At 47.5% G+C, this 15935-nt stretch overlaps 1 long non-coding RNA gene across 1 annotated transcript; it reads left to right on the forward strand.

Annotated features, from left to right (window-relative positions):
• Nucleotides 1-346: 346 nt before the first annotated feature.
• LOC134957177 (uncharacterized) lies at nucleotides 347-15364 on the forward strand. The gene is made up of 3 exons (XR_010186516.1): nucleotides 347-429; nucleotides 13101-13903; nucleotides 15164-15364. It is a non-coding gene; the product is annotated as an uncharacterized LOC134957177 (long non-coding RNA).
• Nucleotides 15365-15935: the final 571 nt, after the last annotated feature.

The raw sequence follows: 15935 nt of genomic DNA on the forward strand, positions 1-15935 counted from the left end.
GTGTCATTTTTGCTATCTATCTTTACGTGTAGGGTATTTTGGAATGCTGTCATTTTGCTTGCTTTGTTAAGTTGAGAGTGTGTTGCTATTGTTTTCTGAGTATTTGAAAAAGTGTCTGAGTGCAGATTTGTTCTGTACTGTTATCCTTATCATCTGTATTTCGGTGTGCTATTTTACAACAATGGGATTACTGTTCCATTCTGTTTGATTATTTGCAGTTGTGGCCGTGCAAATTTTGTTTTTTTAAATGTGGATATTTTTTAATGTGTAATTGTGTTATAAATCAAAAATGACACCACCCTTAACATTTTTTGTGTTTTTTTTCAAACTATATTTGTTTGGCTCTGTTTACCAACCAAATGCCACAACATCTGCCCAACACAACTCTACTTTGTGACTTTGTGTAGCTGATTGGTCCTGCAAAATGTGGTGAGTTAACTGGATCAAACTATCTCTGTGTGTTGCATTTTCTCTTTGTCTATGTGTGTGTGTGTGTGTGTGTGTGTTTTTTTAAATTTGTCTATTTAGTGATCCCCTAAAGATATATCTATATATGTGTGTATCTCTCTCCCTCTCTATATATATATATATTTATATGTATATATATATATTTTTTTATATATGTCAATATATATATATATATATCTATATTTGAGTATATATATATATATATATATATATATATATTTCTCTTACGTCCTAGAGGATGCTGGGGACTCCGTAAGGACCATGGGGGTATAGACGGCTCCGCAGGAGACATGGGCACTCTAAGACTTTAGATGGGTGTGCACTGGCTCCTCCCTCTATGCCCCTCCTCCAGACCTCAGTTCGATCCTGTGCCCAGAGGAGACTGGATGCATTACAGGGGAGCTCCCCTGAGTTTCTCTGAGTTTGTTAGGTTTATTATTTTCAGGGAGCACTGCTGGCAACAGGGTCCCTGCATCGTGGGACTGAGGGGAGAGAAGCAGACCTACTTTACTGATAGGCTCTGCTTCTTAGGCTACTGGACACCATTAGCTCCAGAGGGTCAGAACACTTGGTACGCCTAGCTGTTCGTCTCAGAGCCGCGCCGCCGTCCTCCTCACAGAGCCGGAAGATAGAAGCCGGGTGAGTATGAGAAGCAAGAAGTCTTCAAAGGCGGCAGAAGACTTCATCTTCGTGAGGTACCGTGCAGCGGTTGCGCTGCACGCCATTGCTCCCACACACACACACGAGGCACAGCAAGGGTGCAGGGTGCAGGGGGGGCGCCCTGGGCAGCAATAATTACCTCATAAAAGTTCACTGGCACACATAGATACTGCATGGGCAGTATAGACAGACCACCGCCAAGTATAAAAATTAGCGGGACCGAAGCGCGCCATCGAGGGGGCGGAGCTTAGCCCCTCAGCTCTAACCAGCACCATTTTCTCCACAGCTTGCTGCAGAGACGCTGCTCCCGGACTCCCTTCACCGCTGTATACAAGTAACAGGGTGCAAAACAGGTGGGGCACATTTATTTGGTTCTAGTGTGATACAGAAAGCGCTTACAGGTCTGGGACATTATTAATATTTCAAACCGCAGTGGCGCTGGGTGTGAGCTGGCAAACTCCCTCTCTGTCTCTCTAAAGGACCTTATTGCGGGTCTGTCCCCTATATCCCAGTGTGTGTGGGGGTGTCAGTACGTGTGTGTCAACATGTCTGAGGCGGAAGGCTCTTCCAGAGAGGATGCGGAGCAGAATGTAATAGTGACTCCGTCGGCACCGCCGACGGCTGATTGGGTAGACATGTGGAATGTTTTGAATGCAAGTGTGGCTTTATTACATAAAAGGTTGGACAAATCTGAGACCCAGAACCAAGTATGGAGACAATCCATGGATATTGCTGTGTCACAGAACCCTTCAGGGTCCCAGAAACGTCCCTTTACCCAGATAGCAGACACTGATACCGACACGGATTCTGACTCCAGTGTCGACTATGATGACGCTTGGTTACACCCAAGGGTGGCCAAGAGTATTCAGTACATGATTATTGCAATAAAAGATGTATTACATATCACAGAGGACCCTTCTGTCCCTGACACACGGGTCTGTATGTTTAAGGGGAAGAAACCTGAGGTAACATTTCCCCCATCTCATGAACTGAACGCTCTATTTGAAAAAGCTTGGGAAACTCCAGACAAGAGACTGCAGGTTTCTAAGAGAATTGTTATGGCGTATCCTCTCCCCTCACAGGACAGGTTACGGTGGGAATCATCACCCACGGTAGATAAGGCTTTGACGCGTTTATCCAAAAAGGTGGCCCTACCGTCTCCGGACACGGCGACACTAAAGGATCCTGCGGATCGCAGGCAGGAAACTACCTTGAAATCGATTTATGCGACTACGGGAACCCTGCTCAGACCGGCGGTAGCGTCGGCATGGGTGAGTAGCGCGATTGCAGGATGGGCAGATAACTTGTCATCTGACATAGACACCCTCGACAGGGAGAGTGTATTGTTGACATTGGGTCACATCAAGGACGCAGCGTTATACCTAAGGGAGGCTGCGAGAGATATTGGCCTCTTGGGATCAAGGGCCAATGCCATGGCAATTTCAGCTAGGAGGGCGTTGTGGATCCGTCAATGGACTGGTGATGCTGACTCCAAGAGACTTATGGAGGCCTTGCTTTACAAGGGTGAACTTTTGTTTGGGGATGGCCTCGCGGACCTGGTTTCCACAGCTGCCGCGGGTAAGTCTTCTTTTTTGCCTTTTGTTCCTCCACAGCAAAAGAAAACGCCTCCATACCAGATGCAGTCGTTTCGGTCTCATAAATTCAGAAAGGGACGTGGTTCATCCTTCCTCGCCAGAGGCAAGGGTAGAGGGAAAAGAACACCAGCTGCGGCTAGTTCCCAGGAGCAGAAGTCCTCTCCGGCCTCTACCAAATCCACTGCATGATGCTGGGGCTCCGCTGCGGGAGTCCGCACCGGTGGGGGCACGTCTTCAGCTCTTCAGCCAGGTCTGGATTAATTCGAACTTGGATCCTTGGGTACTAGAAATTGTAACCCAAGGATACAGACTGGAGTTCGAAGACGTACCTCCACACCGATTTTTCAAATCGGCTTTACCAGCTTCTCTACCAGAGAGAGAAATAATTTCAGCTGCGATACAAAAGCTGTTTCAACAGCAAGTGATTATCACGGTTCCCCTGTTGCAACAGGGAAAGGGGTTTTATTCAACTCTATTTGTGGTCCCGAAGCCAGACGGCTCGGTCAGACCAATTCTGAACCTAAAATCCCTAAACCTGTATTTGAAAAGATTCAAATTCAAGATGGAATCTCTCCGGGCAGTGATTTCCAGTCTGGACGGGGGGGATTTTATGGTGTCACTAGACATAAAGGATGCATACCTTCATGTCCCCATATATCCTCCTCATCAGGCGTTCCTGAGATTCGCTGTGCAGGATTGTCATTACCAATTTCAGATGTTGCCGTTTGGGCTTTCCACGGCCCCGAGGATTTTCACCAAGGTAATGGCGGAAATGATGGTGCTCCTGCGCAAGCAAGGTGTCACAATTATCCCATACTTGGATGATCTCCTGATAAAGGCGAGATCAAGAGACCAGTTACTGAAAAGCGTGGCACTCTCTCTGAGGGTACTACAACAACACGGCTGGCTATTAAATTTGCCAAAGTCGCAGTTGATGCCGACAACTCGACTGTCGTTTTTGGGCATGATTCTGGACACGGAACGGCAGAGGGTTTTTCTCCCATTGGAAAAAGCTCTGGAACTTCAGAACATGGTCAGGGATCTGCTGAAACCAAAAAGAGTGTCGATTCATCAATGCACTCAAGTGTTGGGAAAGATGGTGGTGGCCTACGAGGCCATTCCGTTTGGCAGGTTCCATGTAAGAACTTTTCAGTGGGACCTGCTGGACAAATGGTCAGGGTCCCATCTCCAAATGCATCGGATGATAAGCCTGTCCCCCAGGGCCAGGATATCTCTCCTGTGGTGGCTCCACAGTGCTCACCTCCTAGAGGGTCGCAGGTTCGGAATCCAGGATTGGGTTCTGGTAACCACGGACGTGAGCCTCCGAGGCTGGGGAGCAGTCACACAAGGAAATTTTTTTCAGGGAGTATGGTCAAGCCAGGAGGCTTGTCTGCACATAAATGTGCTGGAATTCAGGGCCATATACAACGGCCTGAGACAGGCCGAGCATCTTCTTCGCAACCTACCTGTACTGATCCAGTCAGAAAACATCACAGCAATGGCACATGTAAACCGCCAGCGCGGAACAAGAAGCAGCGCAGCGATGGCGGAGGCCACCAGGATTCTTCGCTGGGCGAAGAATCATGTAAGCGCTCTGTCAGCTGTTTTCATCCCAGGAGTGGACAATTGGGAAGCAGACTTCCTCAGCAGACACGATCTCCATCCAGGAGAGTGGGGGCTTCATCAAGAGGTCTTTGCAGAAGTGACAAACGGTTGGGGACTCCCTCAGATAGACATGATGGCGTCACGCCTCAACAAAAAGCTTTGGACGTATTGTTCCAGGTCGAGGGACCCTCAAGCAATAGCAGCTGACGCACTAGTGACACCGTGGGTGTATCAGTCGGTCTATGTGTTCCCTCCACTTCCACTCATCCCAAAGATATTGAGGATCATAAGAAGAACAAGAGTTCAAACGATACTCATTGTTCCAGACTGGCCTCGAAGGGCCTGGTATCCAGATCTTCAGGAAATGTTCACAGAAGAACCTTGGCCTCTTCCTCTAAGAGAGGACCTGTTACAACAGGGGTCATGTGTGTTCCAAGACTTACCGCGGTTACGTTTGATGGCATGGCGGTTGAACACCAAATCCTAGCTAGGAAAGGTATTCCAGGGAAGGTCATCCCTACTCTGCTTAAAGCTAGGAAGGAAGTAACGGTGAAGCATTATCACCGTATCTGGAGGAAGTATGTGTCTTGGTGTGAATCCAAGAATGCTCCTACGGAGGTTTTTCAGCATGGTCGTTTTCTCCATTTTCTACAGGCGGGGCTGGATACGGGCCTGAAGTTAGGCTCCAGTAAGGTGCAGATTTCGGCCTTATCAATATTTTTTCAGAAGGAATTGGCCTCTCTTCCAGAAGTGCAGACTTTTGTGAAGGGAGTGCTGCACATCCAACTTCCTTTTGTGCCCCCAGTGGCACCGTGGGACCATAACGTGGTGTTACAGTTCCTTAAATCACACTGGTTTGAACCACTTCAAACTGTTGAGTTAAAATTTCTCACTTGGAAAGTGGTCATGTTATTGGCCTTGACATCTGCGAGGAGGTTGTCAGAATTGGCGGCTTTGTCTTACAAGAGCCCCTTTCTGATTTTCCATATGGATAGAGCGGAATTGAGAACTCGTCCACAATTTCTACCTAAGGTGGTTTCGTCTTTTCACATGAACCAACCTATTGTGGTGCCGGTGGCTACGGGTGACTTGGAGGATTCCAAGTACATTGATGTAGTCAGGGCTTTAAAAATCTATGTAGCCAGGACGGCTCGGATTAGGAAAACAGAGGCACTGTTTATCCTATATGCAGCTAACAAGGTTGGCGCTCCTGCTTCCAAGCAGACTATTGCACGCTGGATCTGTAACACGATTCAGCAGGCTCATTCTATGGCTGGATTGCCGTTACCAAAATCGGTAAAGGCCCATTCCACTAGGAAGGTGGGCTCTTCTTGGGCGGCTGCCCGAGGCATCTCGGCGTTACAGCTTTGCCGAGCAGCTACTTGGTCGGGTTCAAACACTTTTGCAAAATTCTATAAGTTTGATACCCTGGCTGATAAGGACCTAATGTTTACTCAATCGGTGCTGCAGAGTCATTCGCACTCTCCCGCCCGGTCTGGAGCTTTGGTATAAACCCCATGGTCCTTACGGAGTCCCCAGCATCCTCTAGGATGTAAGAGAAAATAAGATTTTAAACCTACCGGTAAATCTTTTTCTCCTAGTCCGTAGAGGATGTTGGGCGCCTGTCCCAGTGCGGAATAAATCTGCAGTACTTGTACATAGTTATTGAAAAGTCTACACAAGGGTTGTGTTGCAGTTCAGATCAACCTGTGCTGATCTTATTTGTTCATACTGTTAACTGGTTTAGTTATATCCCAGGTTGTACGGTGTGTTGTGGTGTGAGCTGGTATGTATCTCACCCTTAATTAACAAATCCTTTCCTCGAAATGTTCATCTCCTCTGGGCACAGTTCCTATAACTGAGGTCTGGAGGAGGGGCATAGAGGGAGGAGCCAGTTCACGCCCATTAAAAGGTCTTAAAGTGTTCATGTCTCCTGCGGAGCCCGTCTATACCCCATGGTCCTTACGGAGTCCCCAGCATCCTCTACGGACTAGGAGAAAAAGATTTAGCGGTAGGTTTAAAATCTTATATATATATATATATATATATATTTTTTTTTTTTTATTTATTTATTTTGTGTGCAATATATATATATATATATATATATATATAAAATTAATAAAAATAAATATATATATATATATATATATATATATATATGAGAGAGAGAGAGAGAGAGAGAGAGAGAGAGAGATAATCATTTGCAAGTTATGATCATTTGTAATTTAAACCAAAAAACTAAAAGAAAGCAAATTGAGAAGCAGGATTTGTAGCGTGAAATATGTGTTTATGAATTATTATTTGGTGCTGTGTCTGCTGTGAATAATCGCTGATGCAAACTAAAGGGAGCACATCAACTTGTTTGTAAAATATTGTACACAGATCAATAAAGTTAAAATAAGAATTTACTTACCGATAATTCTATTTCTCATAGTCCGTAGTGGATGCTGGGGACTCCGAAAGGACCATGGGGAATAGCGGCTCCGCAGGAGACTGGGCACAAAGTAAAAGCTTTAGGACTAGCTGGTGTGCACTGGCTCCTCCCCCTATGACCCTCCTCCAAGCCTCAGTTAGGATACTGTGCCCGGACGAGCGTACACAATAAGGAAGGATTTTGAATCCCGGGTAAGACTCATACCAGCCACACCAATCACACCGTACAACTTGTGATCTGAACCCAGTTAACAGCATGATAACAGAAGGAGCCTCTGAAAAGATGGCTCACAACAACAATAACCCGATTTTTGTAACAATAACTATGTACAAGTAATGCAGACAATCCGCACTTGGGATGGGCGCCCAGCATCCACTACGGACTATGAGAAATAGAATTATCGGTAAGTAAATTCTTATTTTCTCTAACGTCCTAGTGGATGCTGGGGACTCCGAAAGGACCATGGGGATTATACCAAAGCTCCCAAACGGGCGGGAGAGTGCGGATGACTCTGCAGCACCGAATGAGAGAACTCCAGGTCCTCCTCAGCCAGGGTATCAAATTTGTAGAATTTAGCAAACGTGTTTGCCCCTGACCAAGTAGCAGCTCGGCAAAGTTGTAAAGCCGAGACCCCTCGGGCAGCCGCCCAAGATGAGCCCACTTTCCGTGTGGAATGGGCTTTTACAGATTTTGGCTGTGGCAGGCCTGCCACAGAATGTGCAAGCTGAATTGTACTACAAATCCAACGAGCAATCGTCTGCTTAGAAGCAGGAGCACCCAGCTTGTTGGGTGCATACAGGATAAACAGCGAGTCAGATTTTCTGACTCCAGCCGTCCTGGAAACATATATTTTCAGGGCCCTGACTACGTCCAGCAACTTGGAATCCTCCAAGTCCCTAGTAGCCGCAGGCACCACAATAGGTTGGTTTAAGTGAAATGCTGAAACCACCTTAGGGAGAAATTGAGGACGAGTCCTCAATTCTGCCCTGTCCGTATGAAAAATTAGGTAAGGGCTTTTATAGGATAAAGCCGCCAATTCTGATACACGCCTGGCTGAAGCCAGGGCTAACAGCATTACCACTTTCCATGTGAGATATTTCAAGTCCACAGTGGTGAGTGGTTCAAACCAATGTGATTTTAGGAATCCCAACACTACATTGAGATCCCAAGGTGCCACTGGAGGCACAAAAGGAGGCTGTATATGCAGTACTCCCTTGACAAACGTCTGAACTTCAGGAACAGAAGCTAGTTCTTTTTGGAAGAATATCGACAGGGCCGAAATTTGAACCTTAATGGACCCTAATTTGAGGCCCATAGACAGTCTTGTTTGCAGGAAATGCAGGAATCGACCCAGTTGAAATTCCTCCGTAGGGGCCTTCCTGGCCTCGCACCACGCAACATATTTACGCCAAATACGGTGATAATGTTGTACGGTTACATCCTTCCTGGCTTTGATCAGGGTAGGGATGACTTCATCTGGAATGCCTTTTTCCTTCAGGATCCGGCGTTCAACCGCCATGCCGTCAAACGCAGCCGCGGTAAGTCTTGGAACAGACATGGTCCCTGCTGGAGCAGGTCCTGTCTTAGAGGTAGAGGCCACGGGTCTTCCGTGAGCATCTCTTGAATTTCCGGGTACCAAGTCCTTCTTGGCCAATCCGGAGCCACGAGTATAGTCTTTACTCCTCTCCTTCTTATGATTCTCAGTACTTTTGGTATGAGAGGAAGAGGAGGGAACACATACACTGACCGGTACACCCACGGTGTTACCAGAGCGTCCACAGCTATTGCCTGAGGGTCCCTTGACCTGGAGCAATATCTGTCCAGTTTTTTGTTGAGGCGAGACGCCATCATGTCCACCTTTGGTTTTTCCCAACGGTTTACAATCATGTGGAAGACTTCTGGGTGAAGTCCCCACTCCCCCGGGTGAAGATCGTGTCTGCTGAGGAAGTCTGCTTCCCAGTTGTCCACTCCCGGAATGAACACTGCTGACAGTGCTATCACATGATTTTCCGCCCAGCGAAGAATCCTTGTCACTTCCGTCATTGCCCTCCTGCTTCTTGTGCCGCCCTGTCTGTTTACGTGGGCGACTGCCGTGATGTTGTCCGACTGGATCAATACTGGCTGACCCTGAAGCAGAGGCCTTGCCTGACTTAGGGCATTGTAAATGGCCCTTAGTTCCAGGATATTTATGTGAAGTGACGTTTCCATGCTTGACCACAAGCCCTGGAAATTTTTTCCCTGTGTGACTGCTCCCCAGCCTCTCAGGCTGGCATCCGTGGTCACCAGGACCCAATCCTGAATGCCGAATCTGCGGCCCTCTAGGAGATGAGCACTCTGTAACCACCACAGGAGAGACACCCTTGTCCTTGGAGACAGGGTTATCCGCTGATGCATTTGAAGATGCGATCCGGACCATTTGTCTAGCAGATCCAACTGAAAAGTTCTTGCGTGGAATCTGCCGAATGGAATCGCTTCGTAAGAAGCCACCATCTTTCCCAGGACCCTTGTGCACTGATGCACTGACACCTGGCCTGGTCTTAGGAGTTTCCTGACTAGGTCGGATAACTCCCTGGCTTTCTCTTCCGGGAGAAACACCTTTTTCTGTACTGTGTCCAGAATCATCCCTAGGAACAGCAGACGTGTCGTCGGAATCAGCTGCGATTTTGGAATATTTAGAATCCATCCGTGCTGTCGTAGTACTATTTGAGATAGTGCTACTCCGACCTCTAACTGTTCTCTGGACCGTGCCCTTATCAGGAGATCGTCCAAGTAAGGGATAATTAAGACGCCTTTTCTTCGAAGAAGAATCATCATTTCGGCCATTACCTTGGTAAAGACCCGGGGTGCCGTGGACAATCCAAACGGCAGCGTCTGAAACTGATAGTGACAGTTCTGTACCACAAACCTGAGGTACCCTTGGTGAGAAGGGCAAATTGGGACATGGAGGTAAGCATCCTTGATGTCCAGAGACACCATGTAGTCCCCTTCTTCCAGGTTCGCTATCACTGCTCTGAGTGACTCCATCTTGAACTTGAACCTTTTTATGTAAGTGTTCAAGGCTTTCAGATTTAAAATGGGTCTCACCGAGCCGTCCGGCTTCGGTACCACAAACAGCGTGGAGTAATACCCCTTTCCCTGTTGTAGGAGGGGTACCTTGATTATCACTTGCTGGGAATACAGCTTGTGAATGGCTTCCAATACCGCCTCCCTGTCGGGGGTAGACGTTGGTAAAGCAGACTTCAGGAACCGGCGAGGGGGAGACGTCTCGAATTCCAATTTGTACCCCGGAGATACTACCTGCAGGATCCAGGGGTCCACTTGCGAGTGAGCCCACTGCGCGCTGAAATTCTTGAGACGGGCCCCCACCGTGCCTGAGTCCGCTTGTAAGGCCCCAGCGTCATGCTGAGGACTTGGCAGAAGCGGGGGAGGGCTTCTGGTCGTGGGAAGAAGCTGTCTGTTGCAGTCTTTTTCCCCTTCCTCTGCCCCGGGGCAGATATGAGTGGCCTTTTGCCCGCTTGCCCTTATGGGGACGAAAGGACTGAGCCTGAAAAGGCGGTATCTTTTTCTGCTGCGAGGTGACTTGGGGTAAAAAGGTGGATTTCCCAGCCGTTGCCGTGGCCACCAGGTCCGATAGACCGCCCCCAAATAACTCCTCCCCTTTATACGGCAATACTTCCATATGCCGTTTGGAATCCGCATCCCCTGACCACTGTCGCGTCCATAATCCTCTTCTGGCAGAAATGGACATCGCACTTACTCTTGATGCCAGAGTGCAAATGTCTCTCTGTGCATCTCGCATATATAGAAATGCATCCTTTAAATGCTCTATAGTCAATAATATATTGTCCCTGTCCAGGGTATCAATATTTTCAGTCAGGGAATCCGACCAAGCCACCCCAGCACTGCACATCCAGGCTGAGGCGATTGCTGGTCGCAGTATAACACCAGTATGTGTGTATATACTTTTAAGGATATTTTCCAGCCTCCTATCTGCTGGCTCCTTAAGGGCGGCCGTTTCTGGAGACGGTAACGCCACTTGTTTTGATAAGCGTGTGAGCGCCTTATCCACCCTAGGGGGTGTTTCCCAACGAGCCCTAACCTCTGGTGGGAAGGGATATAGTGCCAATAATTTTTTAGAAATTAGCAGTTTTTTGTCGGGGGTAACCCACGCTTCATCACACACTTCATTCAATTCATCTGATTCAGGAAAAACTACGGGTAGTTTTTTCACACCCCACATAATACCCCTTTTTGTGGTACTTGCAGTATCAGAGATGTGCAAAACCTCCTTCATTGCCGTGATCATGTAACGTGTGGCCCTACTGGAAAATACGTTTGTTTCTTCACCGTCGACACTGGAGTCAGTGTCTGTGTCTGGGTCCGTGTCGACCCACTGAGGTAACGGGCGTTTAATAGCCCCTGACGGTGTTTGAGACGCCTGGACAGGCACTAACTGAGCTGCCGGCTGTCTCATGTCGTCAACAGTTTTCTGTAACGTGCCGACACTGTCACGTAATTCCTTAATTACGGCCATCCATTCAGGTGTCGACTCCCTAGGGGGTGACATCACCATTATAGGCAATTGCTCCGCCTCCACATCATTTTCCTCCTCATACATGTCGACACACGTACCGACACCCAGCACACACACAGGGAATGCTCTGATAGAGGACAGGACCCACTTAGCCCCTTGGGGAGACAGAGGGAGAGTTTGCCAGCACACACCAGAGCGCTATATATGTATAGGGACAACCTTACAATAAGTGTCTATCCCTTATAGCTGCTTATATCTGTTATTTTGCCAAATAAGTGCCCCCCTCTCTTTTTTACCCTGTTTCTGTAGTTGCAGGATGCAGGGGAGATTCTGGGAGCCTTCCTACCAGCGGAGCTGTGTGGGAAAAATGGCGCTGTGTGCTGAGGAGATAGGCCCCGCCCCCTTCACGGCGGGCTCTTCTCCCGCTTTTTTCTGGAAAACTGGCAGGGGTTAAATACATCCATATAGCCCAGGAGCTATATGTGATGTATTTTTTGCCAAATAAGGTAAATTCATTGCTTCCCAGGGCGCCCCCCCCCAGCGTCCTGCACCCTCAGTGACCGAAGTGTGAAGTGTGCTGAGAGCAATGGCGCACAGCTGCAGTGCTGTGCGCTACCTTATGAAGACAGGAAAGTCTTCTGCCGCCGATTTATGGACCTCTTCTTGCTTCAGCATCTGTAAGGGGGCCGGCGGCGCGGCTCCGGGACCCATCCATGGCTGGGCCTGTGATCGTCCCTCTGGAGCTAATGTCCAGTAGCCTAAGAAGCCCAATCCACTCTGCACGCAGGTGAGTTCGCTTCTTCTCCCCTTAGTCCCTCGATGCAGTGAGCCTGTTGCCAGCAGGTCTCACTGAAAATAAAAAACCTATTTAAACTTTTACTCTAAGCAGCTCAGGAGAGCCACCTAGATTGCACCCTTCTCGTTCGGGCACAAAATCTTAACTGAGGCTTGGAGGAGGGTCATAGGGGGAGGAGCCAGTGCACACCAGCTAGTCCTAAAGCTTTTACTTTGTGCCCAGTCTCCTGCGGAGCCGCTATTCCCCATGGTCCTTTCGGAGTCCCCAGCATCCACTAGGACGTTAGAGAAATAAAGATGACACCATGATATTTCAACCAATGAAATGCGACCACACACTATAAATATATGCCCATGTAAGGAAAACGCCATAGGCACCATGCGAGCATCCGCGTTTAGCAACCGCGAGCTGCGGGTGCTCACCGCGGTAATGGACCGCCGTGTAGGCTACGCGGGACCGTATGTCCCAAATCGGGTCAAGCGCGCGGCCTACGCGGAGGTCCGCCGCATATTGCGGACGCAGACAAGGACACGGCGGTCCATCGTCCAATTGGAGCGGCAGTGGAGCGACATCCGCCGCCGACAGCCCGAGTTCCTGGTGCAGCTGGGCCAGCAAATCCGCAGACGCAGTAAATTAAACGCATTACAATGTGTTCACATGAGTATTTAACTGTGATTAGTAGCACTAACAAAAAATGTAAATAAACATTTTTAAAATTCAAAATTGTGCTTAAAGTGAGATTATTAGCAGACCTTATTATTAAACTATAGTACCCAAAACATACCACACTGAGCCAGTTTACAGAGTGTGTGTGCTTAGGGCTTGCAGTACAGACTGGGGAGCAGAGTGCTTAGGGGATAATGTTTAGTGTTGTGGTGGGTCGGCACACAGGCAGTAGGCTAGAGACATAACTAACTTTGTATTTGTATTTTTAAATGAACAGAACAATGTTATTTTGTAATGCACATGGATCTGATATTTTTTTTTAATTTTAAAATGTGATTCTAGGGCAAGCACAATGGCAAGCTAATCAAGCACCATCATCACCTCCAGCCTCCACCCCACCACCAACTCCATCACCCCATCAACACCCTGAACCCCAACATCAAACATCCCATTCATCATCAACCACCCCCTCTCCAACCCTCTCCCCCTCTCTTTCCCAAACCCCTCTTGAACCCCCTCACCGTCTCTTTCACAACCCCTCTCTCGAACCCCCTCCCCTTCTCTTTCACAATCACCATCTCCAACCCCCTCCCCCTCTCTTGCCCAACCCACCTCTCAGCCCCCCTCCCTCTCTCTTGCCCAACCCATCTCTCAGCCCCCCTCCCCCTCTCTGGCCCAACCCACCTCTCAGCCCACCTCCCCCTCTCTTGCCCAACCCACCTCTCAGCCCCACTCCCCCTCTCTTGCCCAACCCACCTCTCAGCCCCACTCCCCCTCTCTGGCCCAAACACCCTCTCAGCCCCACTCCCCCTCTCTGGCCCAAACACCCTCTCAGCCCCACTCCCCCTCTCTGGCCCAAACACCCTCTCAGCCCCACTCCCCCTCTCTAGACCAAACACCCTCTCAGCCCCACACACCCTCTCAGCCCCACTTCCCCTCTCTGGACCAAACACCCTCTCCGCTCCCCTCCCCCTCTCAATCAGACCCACCATCTCTAAACAACTCACCCTTCCATCCTCCTTCCCTAATCCAGCCTCCTTCCCCAATCCAGCCTCCTTCCCCAATCCAGCCTCCTTCACCACCCACTGAATGGGCAGCAGAGGCCCCCGGGGAGTTTGAGGGTGCTGGACATGTGGAAGATGATAGTAAGTGTTAACAAATTAAAATAGTATTTGTTAGCTACTTTAACGTCAATTACAATTACATGCAGTGTTGTACTGGGGCCAATCTTGGCCCAAGGTCAAATGTTTATCTTCTTCATCATGGTATGGATGTTGCATTTACATTTGTGTGAGGATCATTAGATGTACAGTGTCTACGTCTGCAATGTTTGGTCTGTCCACTCTAGGTCGACACTCATTAGGTCTGTTAGGCAGCTGTGGTATTGATTGCGCATTTTGAACGAACCCTTAATTGTCTTGTAAGAGTCAACTCGCATGCTTCACTTTGTTTGTCAGGCTTAGGACAAGGTGAGTCGCTTCACTACCGCTTACATCGTAAGCATTTTCCATTGCAATTGGAGTACACGTGCCGCATGAAGTGAAAATAAACTTAAACATGTCATGTATCCATACATAAAATGTTGATCTTGTGACATGTAGAACTAGCACATATCGACCTACAGAGGCTGACGTCCATCCAAAGCTAACTACAAAAGACTGCCTAACAATAGTGTGTTCCAAAAACAAGCAAAATATACAGTGTCACATGTAAGGGGTGTGGGTCATTAGATAGACAGTGTGTGGGTTATTAGATAGACAGTGTGTGGGTCATTAGATCGACAGTGTGTGGGTCATTAGATCGACAGTGTGTGGGTCATTAGATAGACAGTGTGTGGGTCATTAGATAGACAGTGTGTGGGTCGACAATGTTTAGGGCCACCAAAATGCAACAGGCAAGACCACAGTCTGGAACCTGATCCTTAGTCTGATCATGCATGAAATTAGGGCCACTGGTGCTTTCCCTGTACCCCTGTGTGACAGTCCAAGTCTGGGGACATGTGTTGTTAAAGTGTCACTTCAAAAATGTTGTTTGTCAAAACATAACAACAAGACCTGGCTCACCTTATGTAGTAAGGCAGGCTTTCAGGAAGCTTGGGCATGCTAGGATATGTAGTCCTTCTGAAGATGTTGAGATGCAGTGTGACGTGGCAGGGCCAACCCCAAAAGACAAGTCTGGGTCACTCCAGATGTAAATGAATCCCAGCATGGTGTGCTACACTTTTAACATGTTTTCTAAAAAATAAAAACATTGCTGAGCATGCTTGTATGTGTTGGCCTGCTACTGTTTTCATAAAAAAACAACCATGATGTAGTCACTTTGCTATTAAAGTGTGCTTTGTGCCTTGCTTCTATAATAGGTAATGTAAGGAAGTTATTAATTTGTATTTTTGCCCTTCATTTCAGATGGTGCAGTTGGAGATCCCACAACTATTCCTGGCATTCTTGCCAGCATAAAGCGAAATATGAGGGCCTTGCTGGCAGACATTGAGGACCTGGAAAAAAAATGTCAATAAAATATTTTATGTTCATTACAAAAAAAAAAGTTTATTAAAAAATAAAAAAAAAGTTGTAGGAAAATAAAAACAAAAAATTATTTAAATTTAAGCAGGTGTTGTGTTTATTAATGCAATAAAGGAACAGCAGATTGGCGTCCAGAAATTGGTTACCTTAAACATTTCACACATCTTACTTAAAAATAGTATTTTTAATTTCTTTAAAAAAACCAGACTGATTTATGATAGTTAGGAGCTGATTGTTTTGAAAAACATCTAAACCAGGGCTGGCCAAACCGGTCCTTGAGATCTACCAACAGTTCATGTTTTCCAGGCCTCCTGGAGATCTGTAGAATTGTCAGTTAGGAATGAATGCATCACATCTTAATTAGTAATGACTATACCTGTGCACCAGCTAGGTGGTCTGGAAAATGTGAACCGTTGGTAGATCTCGAGGACTGGTTTGGCCAGCCCTGATCTAAACACATTTATACACACACTACACCTCTACACAAAAAGCAGGAATATTACATTAGGCCAGGCAGTTTCCACATCTATTTCACTTATTTGAAAATCAAAATGTTAATGGCCAATTATGCCTACAAAGTGTTCTGCAGGTAATCTTTGTAGACTTAATTGGTCATGACCATTATAATTCATTACACTAATTGGAATCTTAATTG

The sequence above is a fragment of the Pseudophryne corroboree genome, chromosome 9 (assembly GCF_028390025.1).
Source record: "Pseudophryne corroboree isolate aPseCor3 chromosome 9, aPseCor3.hap2, whole genome shotgun sequence".
Taxonomy (NCBI): domain Eukaryota; kingdom Metazoa; phylum Chordata; class Amphibia; order Anura; family Myobatrachidae; genus Pseudophryne; species Pseudophryne corroboree.